Raw genomic sequence first — 13491 nt, forward strand, 5'->3', positions numbered from 1 at the left:
AGAGATGCAATTCCACCCCCCAAGTAAATTTTAAAAAATTAAAAATTAAAGACACTCCCCCACACTCCCCTCCCCCAGACCTTCTTAACCCCCAGCTGGGACACCCGAGCTGCGTTCAGGATCTTCCCTCTGGACCTGCGAATCCAAAAGCCCTCACTGAGAACGGATCCATTTTGCTACAAATTCTCTTCCTTCCCTCTCCTTGATAATTATTCCTGAGACTAGAAGAGTTTCTTTTTTTTTTTCCCCCTTTTTCTTTTTTCCGTTTGTCTCCGTCTGTCTCCCTCTCCCCCTCTCTCTCGCCAGTGTTAAGTCTCTTTGGATCTTGCAGGCAGATGCCAAACGCAGACCTCTAGCGCCCACTATTTCAAAAGCCAGGAATATTATTTCACAAGACTTGGAACGACTCAATAAAAAAAAAAAAAGTTGCTATCCCCTTTCGTCAACTTCGAGCTAACTTTCGCTTTTCTCCCCCGGCCCCGCGCGGCTCGCCGTGCGCCCGCGGCGCCCCGCTATAGCGCGCCCGGGCGCGGCGCCGGCGGCCGGGGCAGCGCGGGCAGCGCGGCGCGGGGCGCCCGGTCCCCGCGCACACGGGGCGGGCAGCGCGGCTCGCCGCCGCCGCCGCGGGGACGGGCGCGGGCACGGAGAGGAGCTCCAGCCCCGCGCAGCCCCCGGCCCGGCTCCGCGCGCTCCAGCCCGAGCCGCCGGGGAGGTGGTTCGCGGAAGAAGGGAGAGAAAGGACCTACTTTTGGGCAGTTTTCTCGCCCTCGCCTTGGATCTCATCGTGTCGGCTTGTGGATTCCTCTCCTCCTCCTTGAGCCCAGAAGCAGCTACACACTATCTTCATCTCCCAAGCATTGTCAGTTTGGACACCTTCGCACATGCGCACAGAGCATTCAATCTGACACCCTCACCAGGGCCAAAAAAACTTTCCAATGTATTCATCATCATCAGTTTTTTTTTTTTTTGTCCTATCCTCTTCTTCAGACCACTTATCTCTCCCCCCTCCTCTCTCCCAGCACCATCAGAGCCCTTCCCTGATCTGCCCCTTTAAGAAAAATCAGCCCTCTCTGCTCCTAACCCTCTGCATACTGACCTTACACACTGGACAATATTTAAGGATCAAGGTGCCATCCTATAAAGAGGTGATTATTATTATTATTACTACTACTGCTAAATAACAATGCCGTGGAGGGAGTTTGTTAATGGGTGTCATTTTGTAATTGCACGTATTTTAGATATGCTTTTATTTTTTATTTGAAATTTATTTCTGCAACTCTTCAGTCAGGGTTTTTCTCTTTTTCTAATTTTTTTTTTTTAACCCTTTTGCTTTGCTTGTCCCCTTCGGCTCAAACGGTTACGTAGCTTTTAAAAAGCACTTGCGCTTTGTGCTCTGCTGTCATTTCTCGCTTTGGCACCGGAATATTTCTGTTAAATACCGGCGCTAGAAAGGCTTTACTGTTTCCACCCCAATTTGTTTGTCTGCATTCGCGAACATTTTGACTGGGAACGTTAACCCCCCGGGCGGGCTCCCTTCCCCTCGGGGCTGACGGCGGGCTCTCGGCCGGCGGTGCGCCCCGCGCGGGAGCCGCCCGGCCGCGCCGAGCAGCGCGCAGCCCCGGCCCGGCCGCAGCCCTCCGCCTGTGCCGGGGCAGCGCAGCCCTGCTCCCCCGCTGCTCCCCGGAGGGCTGCGCCGCCCGCAGCGGGCCCCGCGCTCTCGTGCCTTTCAGGTGGCCCGAGCAGCGCCCGCCTCGCCGCGGGGAGCCGCGCCCGGGACAGCGCGGACGCGGAGCGAGCGCGGCGAGACCAGCGGAGCCGCCCGCCAGCGCCGGAAGCCAGGTAGAGAGGGAGCGGGCAGCCCCTCTTTGAAGAGGGGGCCGAAGTGCAAATAGCCCGGTGATTGATGTGCTGTCTTTGACTGCGGAGAAAGCACTATTTGAATTCAAGTGGCCAGGTCAGATGGTCATGGAAGAAGGTTGAAAGGTAGGATTTAATGAGATTAATACGGAGAGAGCGAGAGCGCGCCTTCATAAACCTTCGATAAAATAGCCGGGTTAGGGAAAGCTCTCCGATTTGCGATTGAGGTGCTAACCCACACTGCGACTCGGCTAGCAGGAAAGTCAGGAGCCTTCTCGCTGAGGGGCACTGCAAAAACAAAGCAAAACTTCTGTGGGTGCGTCAGGTCTCTGCTGGAAGCCATTCTGCCAGCTGAACTTTTGCCCTGCAGGTGGAACTGGGGAGGGGGGAATATTCTCGCTAATTACCGGTTTTCCCCTCCTCAATAAACTCTTTAATTGAACATGGGAGTAGGGCCCTTTCAGATGCTACTTAGGAGCCTGCGTTAAAGGCAAGGGTGGTGGAGCAAGAGGCCAAATAAAATAAATACATTTGAAGGGAACTTGTAGCCACGTGTCGCCTAAAATGTTGAAATGGTGCCTGCGAATTCCTTCCTCGAGAACGCCTCAGTGTGTACAGGTAGCTGTTTCACTTCGTGGCGGGGACTCTAAGGTTGGAAAAACAAGCTCTTCCGAGCTGCGCTGTTGAAACAGGAGCTCTAATGTTTCTAATTCATTGAAATATTTCTTCCAACGACCTTGGACGCTAGCTGTCTCCCACAGCCCTCCGACGAGCTGCTAATGGGACAGGCAGATCGCACTTTTAAAGTGTTGTCCCTGGTTATTTTGCCTATTCTTCCAGCGGTCGCTTCGCAAAGGCGCTGGCTTCGCGCAAAACGTGCTCTCCGCGACCCAAAGAAAAGCCCCCGAGACGGCGACTAGCCGAGAGCGCACGTCCCAGCGCCGCTGCCGCAGCGGTGAGCGGCCCGGTCCCGCGGCGCGCAGCGGCGCCGCGCTCAGGTGCGGGGCCGCCGCGCCGAGCAGGAGCAGCAAAGGGCGCCGGCGGCCCCTCGGCTCGCTCCAAACGGCCGGTCGCGGCGTGCGCGTCCCCCGGGGGCCGCGCGTCCCGGGGTACAGCCGCAGGCACGGCTCCCTGGGGCCGCGGGCGGTGCTCTCCGCAATCCTCCCCCGGCACAAGCCTGCCTTTTGTTTTGCTGCCAAAATCTTCTGCGTCTCCAGTGTTTAGAGTCCCTATATTAAATAGTCCCTGCGATAAATAAGCATGCACTAACGGCACGGTTGCGGGGCTGCCCAGGAACTGCTCTGTTACCAGGACCCGCTCGCAGATATTTTAGCAGATGCAAAAGGGTTTTCTTGGGGGGGGGGGGGGTCCTCTACAGTTTAGTTGATGCTTCTGCAGAAGAAGCCAAAGAGAAGCGATCGAAAAGAAGGCGTGCGACCCGACGAAAGCCCGGCCAAGCCGAGGGCTGGGGCTGCCCTCAGCTTGCCTCGGAAATCAGTTTTCATTTCCTGCATTTCTCCCTCGCCATAGCCGCATTATTCGCAGGCCAACGTGAAACGCTCGCCGGCTCCAGCGGGGTCTGCTCCGCCGCCGCCGCCGGGGACGGCGCGCTCCCGGGGCAGCGGGTGGCAGCGCCTCGGGCTTTCGTCGGGCTGCGAGATGGCTTTGTGAAAAGCCGGCAACGAATTTTTAAGTCGAGACGCCGAGGTGCGTTCGCGGCGAGCTGTAACCGTGCGGGAGGGGACACCCGTCGCCACCCCGACGCGAACAATGTCCCTTCCAGCACCGGGCACCGGCAGCCCGCTGCATTTCAGCGGGGGCCCCAGCCCTCGGGAGGGGTCCCCGCTTCACCACCTCGTTTTACGCTAAAAATGCTCCAGAGCCGGCTCGGCTCGTACGAGAGCAGAGCGCCGGGGGAGCTCTCGGCGGCGGCGTGCCCTCTCGGAGGGCGGCCGTCCGACCCGCACGACGGCGGGGTTTCGGGACATGCTCCTCTCCCTGCAGTACGGAGGTCTGTATGTAAACTGCGAGAGCTTTCTGCTGCATTTCAGATCTGAATCCCCGCGGGGAAGGTCCGTGACTCCTAAAGGCTGGCGCACAGCACCCCCGGAGCAAGGCGTGCAGCCCGGAGCCAGGAAGAAATCCGCAGCCCTGCCCGGAGCCCGCCGCCCCCCTCGGGCTGCCCCCGGGCACATCCTGCCCCCGGCCGCTACCCAGCTTCGCACTTTGCACCTGTTTGAGTACGTATCGCTCGCACGGAGAAGGGCACATCAGTTAGCGGGGAGGGAGGCAGGCGAGACGGGCCAGGAAGTTGCTCAGCTCCCCAGAGTCAACCCGGGTGGCCGCCGAGGGCCCGGCGCGGCGCAGGGAGCGGGTGGCCCCTGCGCCCGGCCGCCAAGGAAGGGGCCGCGGCCACCGCGCACACCCCGCCCGCACCGCGGCTCCGCGCGGGGGCCCCTGCGCGAGGACCCCTCAGGGGCGCGCTCGGGGCGCTCCTGCAGCCGGCTGGGGGGGGGAAATGACTGCCCCGGAGGTGGCCGCTTTTATGCGGAGCCCGCATCATTTTCTCCTCCGTGGAAATGAGCAGCCTTTCCACCTCCCGACGCCAGCACGCAGGGAGAGGGACTCGCCGGGTTCCCCCCGCCAAGGGCCACCGCGCAGCCGAGCTGGGGTGGAAGCTGGTGGCAGGCGCTGTCTGGGGCACAGGCAAGCCGACGGTAGTGAAATGCGCTTTTTAAGAGTTTATATAATCCTCCCTTGCCCCTGTTTGCACCTTCAACTCTGCTTCCTCGCTCAGCTAATATACATTTCAACACACACAAACTCTGTAGCACGCCACATGCATTTCAACAGAGATTCACTGCAGCTCTCGAAAGGGGGGCGCTGGAGCGGGTGTAATTTACGGGTGGGTTGCCTGGCATTTTCACTACAAAGCCCTGTGTTCCCAGGTATTTTATGAAGCCAGCTTTAAAAATACGCTCCAGGTGAAACTTTGCGTGCAAGCCTCCCTGATTGATTTTGTATAAAAGCAGATGTAAAGCCGCTTGGTCCCCTCTCCCTCGAGCCTCGGGCTCGCGGGCAGCCTGGGTGCGAGGACTGGGCGCTCGGGCTTTCCACCGCTTCGGCTACCCAGGGGCGGGGGGGAGGGGGGGGGCGGCATTTTGCAAGCTGTTGTGCACAAGTGCTTTTAAGCAGTAAAGAAGATTAAAATGGTTGAGATAGTTCGGCTTGTCCGGGAGCTGCCGCACATGCAGAGTAACCAATTTCTCTTCCCAAGGATTTTCGCACAGAATACTTGTTTCTGCTCAGCGTTGCAGGAAGATTAGACCAAGAATTAATATTTTAAACTACGCAGTCTGCCCGCGGCATACGAAGGCACTGCTCCCCGTTAGGGTCAGAGAGCCCCGGACAGATTAGGCGGTAAGAATGTCACACGCTTCCCTAGAGATTTTTCCTTTCTAATCTGCCATTAATAAGCGGAGGAAGCACACACACAACCACCGCATTGTAATCGGGATCTGCCTTAAACCCACGCAAGCACAGAACAGCTTGCCTTTCATCCTCGCCGGTGCCAAGGAATTTCAACACCTTTCGGCCGCGGTTTAAAGCCCCGGGTCCCTGCGTGCTGCAGGCGCAAGGGGGCAGTTAAGGACAGCCTGGGAGCCGGGGCCGCCTCGCGGGTGCCTCCGGGGTCAGCGGCAGCCGCGGGACCCCGGAGCCGCCTTCGCCCGTCGGCGGGCAGAGAGCCCGTCCGCTTCCGCGGCAGCGGCTGCGCTGCCTCCCGCCGCGACGGAGCGGCCGCGCGGGGCGAGGCGGAGGCAGCGGCAGAGGCGGCGGCAGGAGGGACGCGCAGCGCCTCGCCGCGCTCGCAAGCCCTGGGGCTCGGGCAGCCCGGGCCGCTTAGAGCCGCGCCGGCTCCCCGCTGCCCGGCCCGGCGCGGCGCTCGGGCCGCCCGTTCCCCCGCGCGCGGGGGGCCGCGGAGCCGGGCGCGCAGGCGTTCACCTCCCGAAGGAGCAGTTAGGGCGCAACGTGCAAACGCTCGTTACAGTCAGGTAAATACCGATTCAGGCTAGATCGAGGGAGGCATATTATCTACCCGATCAACTCCGGTAGCTCCTTTCCCGGAAAAAAACTAGTTTCATTTGCGTGCTCTTTTGTTTAAAAATTTTTTTTTTTACTCGAACGCCTTTAAGCAGCTCCTGACGAAACATTGCTTTTTTAGAGAAAGATACAGAGAAAAAACGCTTTCTGTACAAAACGCAGACCTTTTTGAAGTCATCCTTACTGATCCACTTACAAGCGAAATACAGGGGAGGGGGGAGAAGAAATGAGATTAATATCATTGCAAAACCTGTCCGTGCACGTTACTGTCCTGCAGCTCACTTTCCTGATACTTAATCTGCACTGAAATCAAGTCTCTGCATCAAAATGTTTATCAGATTTGTTTTATTCTTATTTCCAGATGAAAGCACTGGTTCCTCTGGCCGTGAAAATATAGCGTGTAAATTGCCATTTAAGATTTTTCAAAAAACATGTTCAGCTATAAGAATTCCTTCAAATTCGTTACACTCCACTGTGCAAGGCTACGCTTTGCTGGTCCAGGGTAAGGTAAAAATGCATGTCCTAAAGTAAGAGGTCGTAAAAGAAAAACATTCACATTTGAATGTATACCTTGAACGGTATTATAATTGTAAAGATAGCATGCTCTTGTCTTTAAAATGCCAGACTACAACCCCAAATAATTTTTGGAGGATGCAAACACAGCAGTTTTAATCATGACGATCTCTTAGAATAAAGAGAAATTAAAGACTTTAGCAATTTTTTAGACTTTGGATCAAAATATTTTTGCCCAAAGAATGCTTGCCAAATGAAAGCAAGATGGAAAAGATGGGCGCTCTAATTTAGTAAACCGTTTTGTAATGGAAGGAGCCCAAGCCCCCGGCTTCTCGGGGCAGAGGGCTCTAGTTCCCCTGGAGTTTTGGGGGTTGTCCTCGCCCGCGGGACGCAGAAGCGGTGTCACTAGGAAGCAGGTGTCGGACAAGTAATTTTCGATCAGACATTGTTCAACCGAAACGCACCATTCTAAAGATACTAAACCGGTCTCCTAAAGCTTTCTTCTTGAAATCACCCGAACTCCCCCCCACACACACTTAAAGGTGTAAGTGAGCTGTAGCACTCGGCGAAATGCGCCGTTCGGGCGTGTTAACCCTTGCGAGATGCCTCTTCGAAGAGGACAGGCAAATCCGCACAGCTGAATCGGTGCAGAAACTCCTTTCCCTAAGGACAGCAACACCCTGCTCTTCTTGAGCTAGGCTGAAGTCGAACGCATACAACTCGGGGCCAGCAACCCAGGCGCCAGCTCCGGGGCTTGCAACGCAACAAGAGTCTAAGTTTTACGGGCGACAGGGGTGAGGCGAAGCACGTACAGATTTCCCTTGCTGGGCCGTCCGAGCTAGCCCGCCTCGCCGGAGCTGGCGGCGAGACGGCGGCGGGGCCGGAGCCGCCCCTCCGCCCCCCACTTTCGCCGAGCCCGGGAGAGCCGCGGAGGAGCCCGCGCCGCCGCCGCGGAGCGCAGCCGCGGAGGAGCGGCGGCCCGGGGCAGCTCCTCGCTCCCCTCGCTCCCTCCGTGCGAGGGGGCCCCAGAGGGCCGCCCGGGGCCGCCCCGGCCCGCCGCCAGCGCCCGCACGGCGGCCCTCGCCCCGCGCGAGAACCGCGCCAGCTGCGCGCGAGGCGGCCCCCTTTCTGCGCCGCTTCCGCACGAGGCCACCGCAACTGCCATTGCTGCGGATGCAGCAGAGCACTGCGTTGCCTGCACCTCCCCTGCTAACGACGGCTGCAGCGGAGTTAGCTGTATAATTATTAGCTATTAATTGAGTTCAAGACCTTTTATGGCTGTAGGAAATGAGGAGTCCGACCACTAATCCCAAAAAGGGTCTGCGCACAGCCAAGAGCTATGAAAAAGCCATCCAGGGCTGGCTGGGCCCGGCCTGACACAATGCCCCTGGGGGCAGGGAAAGCATTAAGGAAACAAAATTCATTAGGTGAAAATTACAGAAACTTCAAACCGAGGGGTTTGTTTACAAGGTCCCCTTGGGGGCTGCCGCGGGAGCGCCGGCGGCAGGGGTGCGAGGGCCGGCGGCAGTGCGCGCCCGGCTCGGGCCCCCCGGCTCCCCCGCACCGCCGCCCGCAGAGCGCCGCGCAGAGGCTGCCCGCGCCCCGGCCCGCAGGCAGCTCGCCGGGGCGCCCCGCGCCGCTGCTCCGCGGCAGCGCCTGGCACTGCCGGGCGCCAGCTCCTTCCCCCACGGACCCCGATCCCGGAGGGGACTTAGGCTTGCAGATTCCGTCTCCGCAGAGCCTTATCTTTACGCGTCTCCACCTTCCAATTAAACTTCCTCCAAATCGCCAAAAGCCTTATTTACATGCAAGGGACTCTGTTCAAAGATGCTAACGCATTGTCTCCTCTTAGGACTTCACATTTCTTTCTCTCTTCAGTTCTAAAACTTCTTTCAAGTGAGAACAGTATTCAAGGACTGTCCGAACGAACAAAACCTTCCCCTTCGCCAGGGAGAGAAATCCGGTGTATGCACTAAGAGGGCATATTCTCAGAAGTTCGCAGATTTTCTTTTAAAGGCTGCATTGTTCGTGCCTTTTTTCTGAAAATTTTTTATTTTATTCATTTATTTTTACAAAGCACGGCTCACATGCCTGCAAAAGATTATTAAAATAAAACATCATAGAGCTTTTTTTTCCCTTCGCTGTTTAGAATTACTTTTCTGGAAGAACTTTCCAAGCATAGCCCTCCCCAAGTCATAATTAAGAACACGATTTTTTTGCTAGCAAACAGGAAAAGTAAAAATCAAACGCTTTCCCAAAAGCTCCTTTTCGTTTAAACAGTTTCTGCACTTCAGAAATATTTTCAGGTAGCTTTGTGACAGATAAAACTATTTTGCATGCTGAATAGGTGTTGTTCGTCTACAGAGGAACAACAAATTAAAGCAGTGAGACATGTTTATATGGAACAAACCTAGAAGCATCTCTGCGTCTTAGAAACATAACAAACGCGGCAGACTAATTCTTCCCGAGTTTTCGAAAGCTGCGTAAAAGGCAAGAGGATCTGCTCCTTCCAAACCCTCCTCCCCCCATTTTTTAAAAATCTTAGAAGATGATGATCCAAGAGCAGAGGATGTTAAACTCCTGTTGGGAATGCGATAAAGTGCAAAAAGCCGGTGACAACGGATTCATGATTAACTCCTTTTCTTAAAAAGGTGCATAATGGGAGCAAACAGGGACCCGACGGGACGCGAACATATTTTATTCATTTAAGGAAAAGCAGCTCTAGCGCCTCCCCCCCCCAAAAAAAAAAAAAAAAAAAGAAAAAAGAAAGAAGAGGCCAGTTCAGAGCAGAACTCAAGGGTAGCGGGAGAGGGAAACTTATGGGGTGCGATGTGACTGTGCCGTGATCTTTCGTTCAGCGGCGAGGGCGCGTAGCGCGCCGGGAAGCGCAGAGGACCGCGCGCCCGCGGCACGGGGGCTTCGCCCGCGGCACCGGCCCCAGCGCCGGGCGGGGCCCCGCGCGTGCGATGAGCGCGCCCGGTCTCGGGAGCCGCCGCCCCCGCGGCGCGGAAGCAGCGGGGCCGGGGGGGGCCGGCTGCCCCGCTCGCTCGCTCGCGGGGGAGGCTGCGGGCGGCAGCAGCGCTCCTGCGGCCCCGCCGCGGGCGGAGCGAGGCGGCGGCAGCCCGGGCCGCCCCTGTCCGCGGGGCCGCCGAGCCCCCCCGTGCGCGGCCGCGCAGGAGCGCTGCTGCAGCGCATCCCAGCCTCTCCGCAAACGCGTTTTTCCACCTCTAGAGGAACCTTCCTGTCTCACAAGAGCACTGGCAGGACCAAGTTTTTTCCCCTCCAGCCCTAAAAGCAGTAGAAACGCTCCTATGCAATAATATAAATGCGTATATAGTACAAAGAGCTCCTGTCCTCGGGTTTGTGGATCATAACCAGAGACGGTAAAGTACTTAAAAGCACCCTTTAAGTGCCCCGTGCCGCCCTCCTATTTCCCAGCCCAAGGGAAAGCCATCAGCACCAAAAATCTTTTTTTTAACCACAGGGAACCGGGAGTTCATTTAGATTTACAAATTAATGAAGGCTTACTGTAGAAAGCAACTGTAGGAACATGCATTAAAATGCAACAGAAAGAATGTCATCAATTTCCATGAGAGGTGGATTGTATCCAGGAAGAATGAGTCAACTTCATTCCTTGAGCAGAGCTTACTGAACTGAAGAGAATTACACCAGACGTGAATTCGGGTCATTTCGTTTCTCCCATCTCATGAATTGCTGTCCAGCTGATTCTCTCCGGTGTTGTTTATGAGGTACACAGAGCTACCTGGGAATTTTTCAGGCATTTTTCATCATTGCAAAATAATGATTTAACAAACATTTTTTGCAATGTTACTTACAAGTAATTATTTATCCTCACAGCTACGGAGTCAAACACAAGACAACATGATCCAGTGCAGAAGAGCAAACAACTTCGTGGTCAGGGCACAGGGTGGAAGGCAGAGAGACTTCTACACACCAGTGAAACACCTATGTTCCAGGCTGTTAGTCCTTCTTTTTTCCTCCTTTACTCGCATTTTTTTTTAAACTTCACAAGGTTTGGTTTGATCCTCACGGAGATCAAAATTCAAGCCACTGAAATATTTCCTACCCTGCTCTATTCTTACACTACCGAGGACAGCAATCAACTTCAGAGGAAAAAGAACCACGTTTAAGTAATTGATACAGAAGCCTTTCTCCAGCCACACATACACATTCGTGGTGGCAACAGTGTTTTATTTTACAGGTGTAAGAATGATCTGCTTATTACTTTAACTGCGTGACCTGGGGAAGGGGGTGAAGCCTCAGCACATAGTGATAGGAGCAATGGAGTGACAAATCCTAATGCACTGCCAAATTCTAGTCTTTGCATTCAGAAACCTCAAGTTTCACAGACCTACTCACACTTCTGCTAATGCATGAAAAGCATCAAACATCTAAAAGCAAGATCACCGGGCTTTTCAACTTTACTGCAAAGGTTTTACTTCACAAATTGTCTACATGAGACCTGGTGGCAATCTCACAGGGAACAGTGCTCAGCGGTTCTGTTATTAAGAGCAGTGAGGCATTGCCAGTGATAAGCTAACTGATGAATAGTTAAAAAAAACCCACGAGCTCCATTTTAAAAGTGGTTAGAAAAATGAAATGCAAATATATAAACATTCAACAGTTTCTCTGAATATAAATGCCCCTCTCCCTTATGACTGTCATTTTCCAGCCAGCTTTCCAACCAGTGCAGTCTTTGCACTTCTATACCTACAATTGTACCATTTATAAGCCATTAGCCCACCTTGCCCATATTCTTGTTCCTACAGTGACTCATATTCCACTGGGTTTATTCCTGGGAAGACTTGTGTTAAAACAGGGAAAGAGCAGGACCTTTGGGGCAAGAACACTACATTTTGGAAAGCACTGGACATATTCACTAGGTCCTGTCAAAACTGAAAGCACTCATTTACATCCTGTGTAGGAAAAAGGCTTTTTACAGTCGGCAGAGCATTAAAAATAAAAATTAATTTGATACCTGAGTCAAATAAAAACATTGCTGAATAATAGTGTTTACTCAATATCTAAAAAATAGTCTTCCTAGAGGAATACACTCAGGGAGGAAACAAACTCTCATAAATTATCCAGCTAAGGCATGGTAGATTAACTTTCCTTTCATTCCATTGATTGGAAGCCCCTCCAATCCAACTCCCCCGAAAAAGCTTACCACAACTTGCAGGCAGCATTTGCTGAATACAAGAAGAAACTAAGCACCTATCAGTTTATCTCCGAGTGGTAACTCCCAAGTAACACACCGCGAGCAAAACCACCTCGTCTGCCTGCTGCAGATCCCCAGCTTCTGCGGGGCAATTTATTCTCTACCTGCAAGGTTGGAGAGCAGCAAGGGACTTTGCTGCCCACGAGCTCACACTGCCGCAGCTCACCACCCGTGCGGCCGGGGGTGCAGGGAGTGCATGTCCAAGCCCCTCGCTTCGTAGACGCTCAGCTCGAGCACATGACAGACATTTTGTGGAGGTCAAGAGTCCCACAGGTACAACTGCCCCCAATGACAAGACATTCAGAAACCAGCTGTGTTCAGCACTACCGCTAAGCAGTAAGGTTAGGACTTGGGTACCTTCTTGATATTCAAGCAAAAAGAGGATAAAGATAGAACTTTTTGGGTAAGGAGCTGGTCTCACAAGTGGCAGTTCAGGGATCCTGAGGGTACTTCTCTCCAGCAAAAGTTCCTACTCTACATCATTTCTAAACATGAGGAAAAGCAAAAACCTGAATTTGTTTATGGCATTTCCCATTAAAAAGAGCAAGGTACCTTTCAGTCAGAGGACACGTTTCTAGAGAACTGATGTGAGCGACTGCCTAGTATGGAAGGCATTATCTATCTGCAATTCCTTTTCTTCTCTCAGTTTTACCCTGTCACCTGTTGTATGAGATCTCACAGGAAGGCAAAACAATTCTCCTGCTGCCAGAAACACACCCAAAGATGCTTGCAAGGCATGGGGTGGGTAGGATGTCCAACAGGTCAAGCACAGCAAAAGCCAAAGACGTGAATGTGGTATTTAAAGGTTCCCAAGGCAGAAAGGTCCTTGGCCATTCTCATTTTCCTCTGGTATTAAGTCCTATTGCCTTAACCCATCTACTATGGAAGTCCCATTTCTAACTCTCCGCTACCTGGTTGGCAGATTAAGCCTTCCAGTGGAAGAAGAATTCTCCCATGAGGTTGTCACCATGAAAAGAAAGAAATCTCAGGTAGCAAATGCCAAAGTCCCAAACACCTCTGGTGACTTGGAACCGAAATCTTTTTGATACAAAAGTGGCAGCACACTTGCATTCATTCAATAGCAAAGGACACGTCATTTTTGCAGGCCTTACTCCTAGCACCTTGTTTCATTCCTTTTTTGTGCTATAGTTGCTCACCCTACTGCCTGGAATAACAGTTTCAGATTCACTGATGAAAGAATACAGAAGCTAAACAGTGTTACAGAAGGTTACTTACATCCTCCGTGCAATAACAAAGCTATGCATGGTGCTCTAAGAGAAGTTCTAGTTTTCAGAACAAGTCTTCTCTGAAGTTGCCATGTAAGCAATAGCAAATAGCCACAGAGCAGGTAAGCGCATTGCACCAGAACAAATGCAAAATCCAGCACAACAGAAATGTCCTGGCTCCGAGTCCTGTGATCAGACCACACTGTCTTTGATATCATTTTCAAAATTATATCTATATTATATTTTCAAATGTATTCAAAAATATTTAAATAAAATGTATTCAAGTCTAAATTCATTAAAGTTTAATTGTTTTTAAATTGTACATTTTCAGAATTGTGCATCATTTTTCAAAATTCTGAGTCTCTGCAGAGAACCCTTGTGCAACACTGTTGTATGCTTTTTTGCAACTACATTGAGAAAAAGCTACTATGTTTTCCAGCTATTAGCTACACTATCCAAACAGTGCCAATACTGTTCCCTGGTACATACTTCAAGACCTTCTCTTATCTTCACTCCAGACTTAGTACCTCACAACAGATGTACTGTGAATTGCTT

The 13491-nt window shown here is 53.0% G+C and overlaps 1 long non-coding RNA gene across 1 annotated transcript; it reads left to right on the forward strand.

Moving 5' to 3' along the window:
• The first annotated feature begins 679 nt into the window (after positions 1-679).
• Positions 680-6629, forward strand: LOC106485744 (uncharacterized). The gene is made up of 5 exons (XR_001292765.2): positions 680-937; positions 1020-1145; positions 3909-4097; positions 5135-5277; positions 6320-6629. It is a non-coding gene; the product is annotated as an uncharacterized lncRNA (long non-coding RNA).
• Positions 6630-13491: the final 6862 nt, after the last annotated feature.

This window comes from Apteryx mantelli, chromosome 26 (genome assembly GCF_036417845.1).
Source record: "Apteryx mantelli isolate bAptMan1 chromosome 26, bAptMan1.hap1, whole genome shotgun sequence".
Lineage (NCBI taxonomy): Eukaryota > Metazoa > Chordata > Aves > Apterygiformes > Apterygidae > Apteryx > Apteryx mantelli.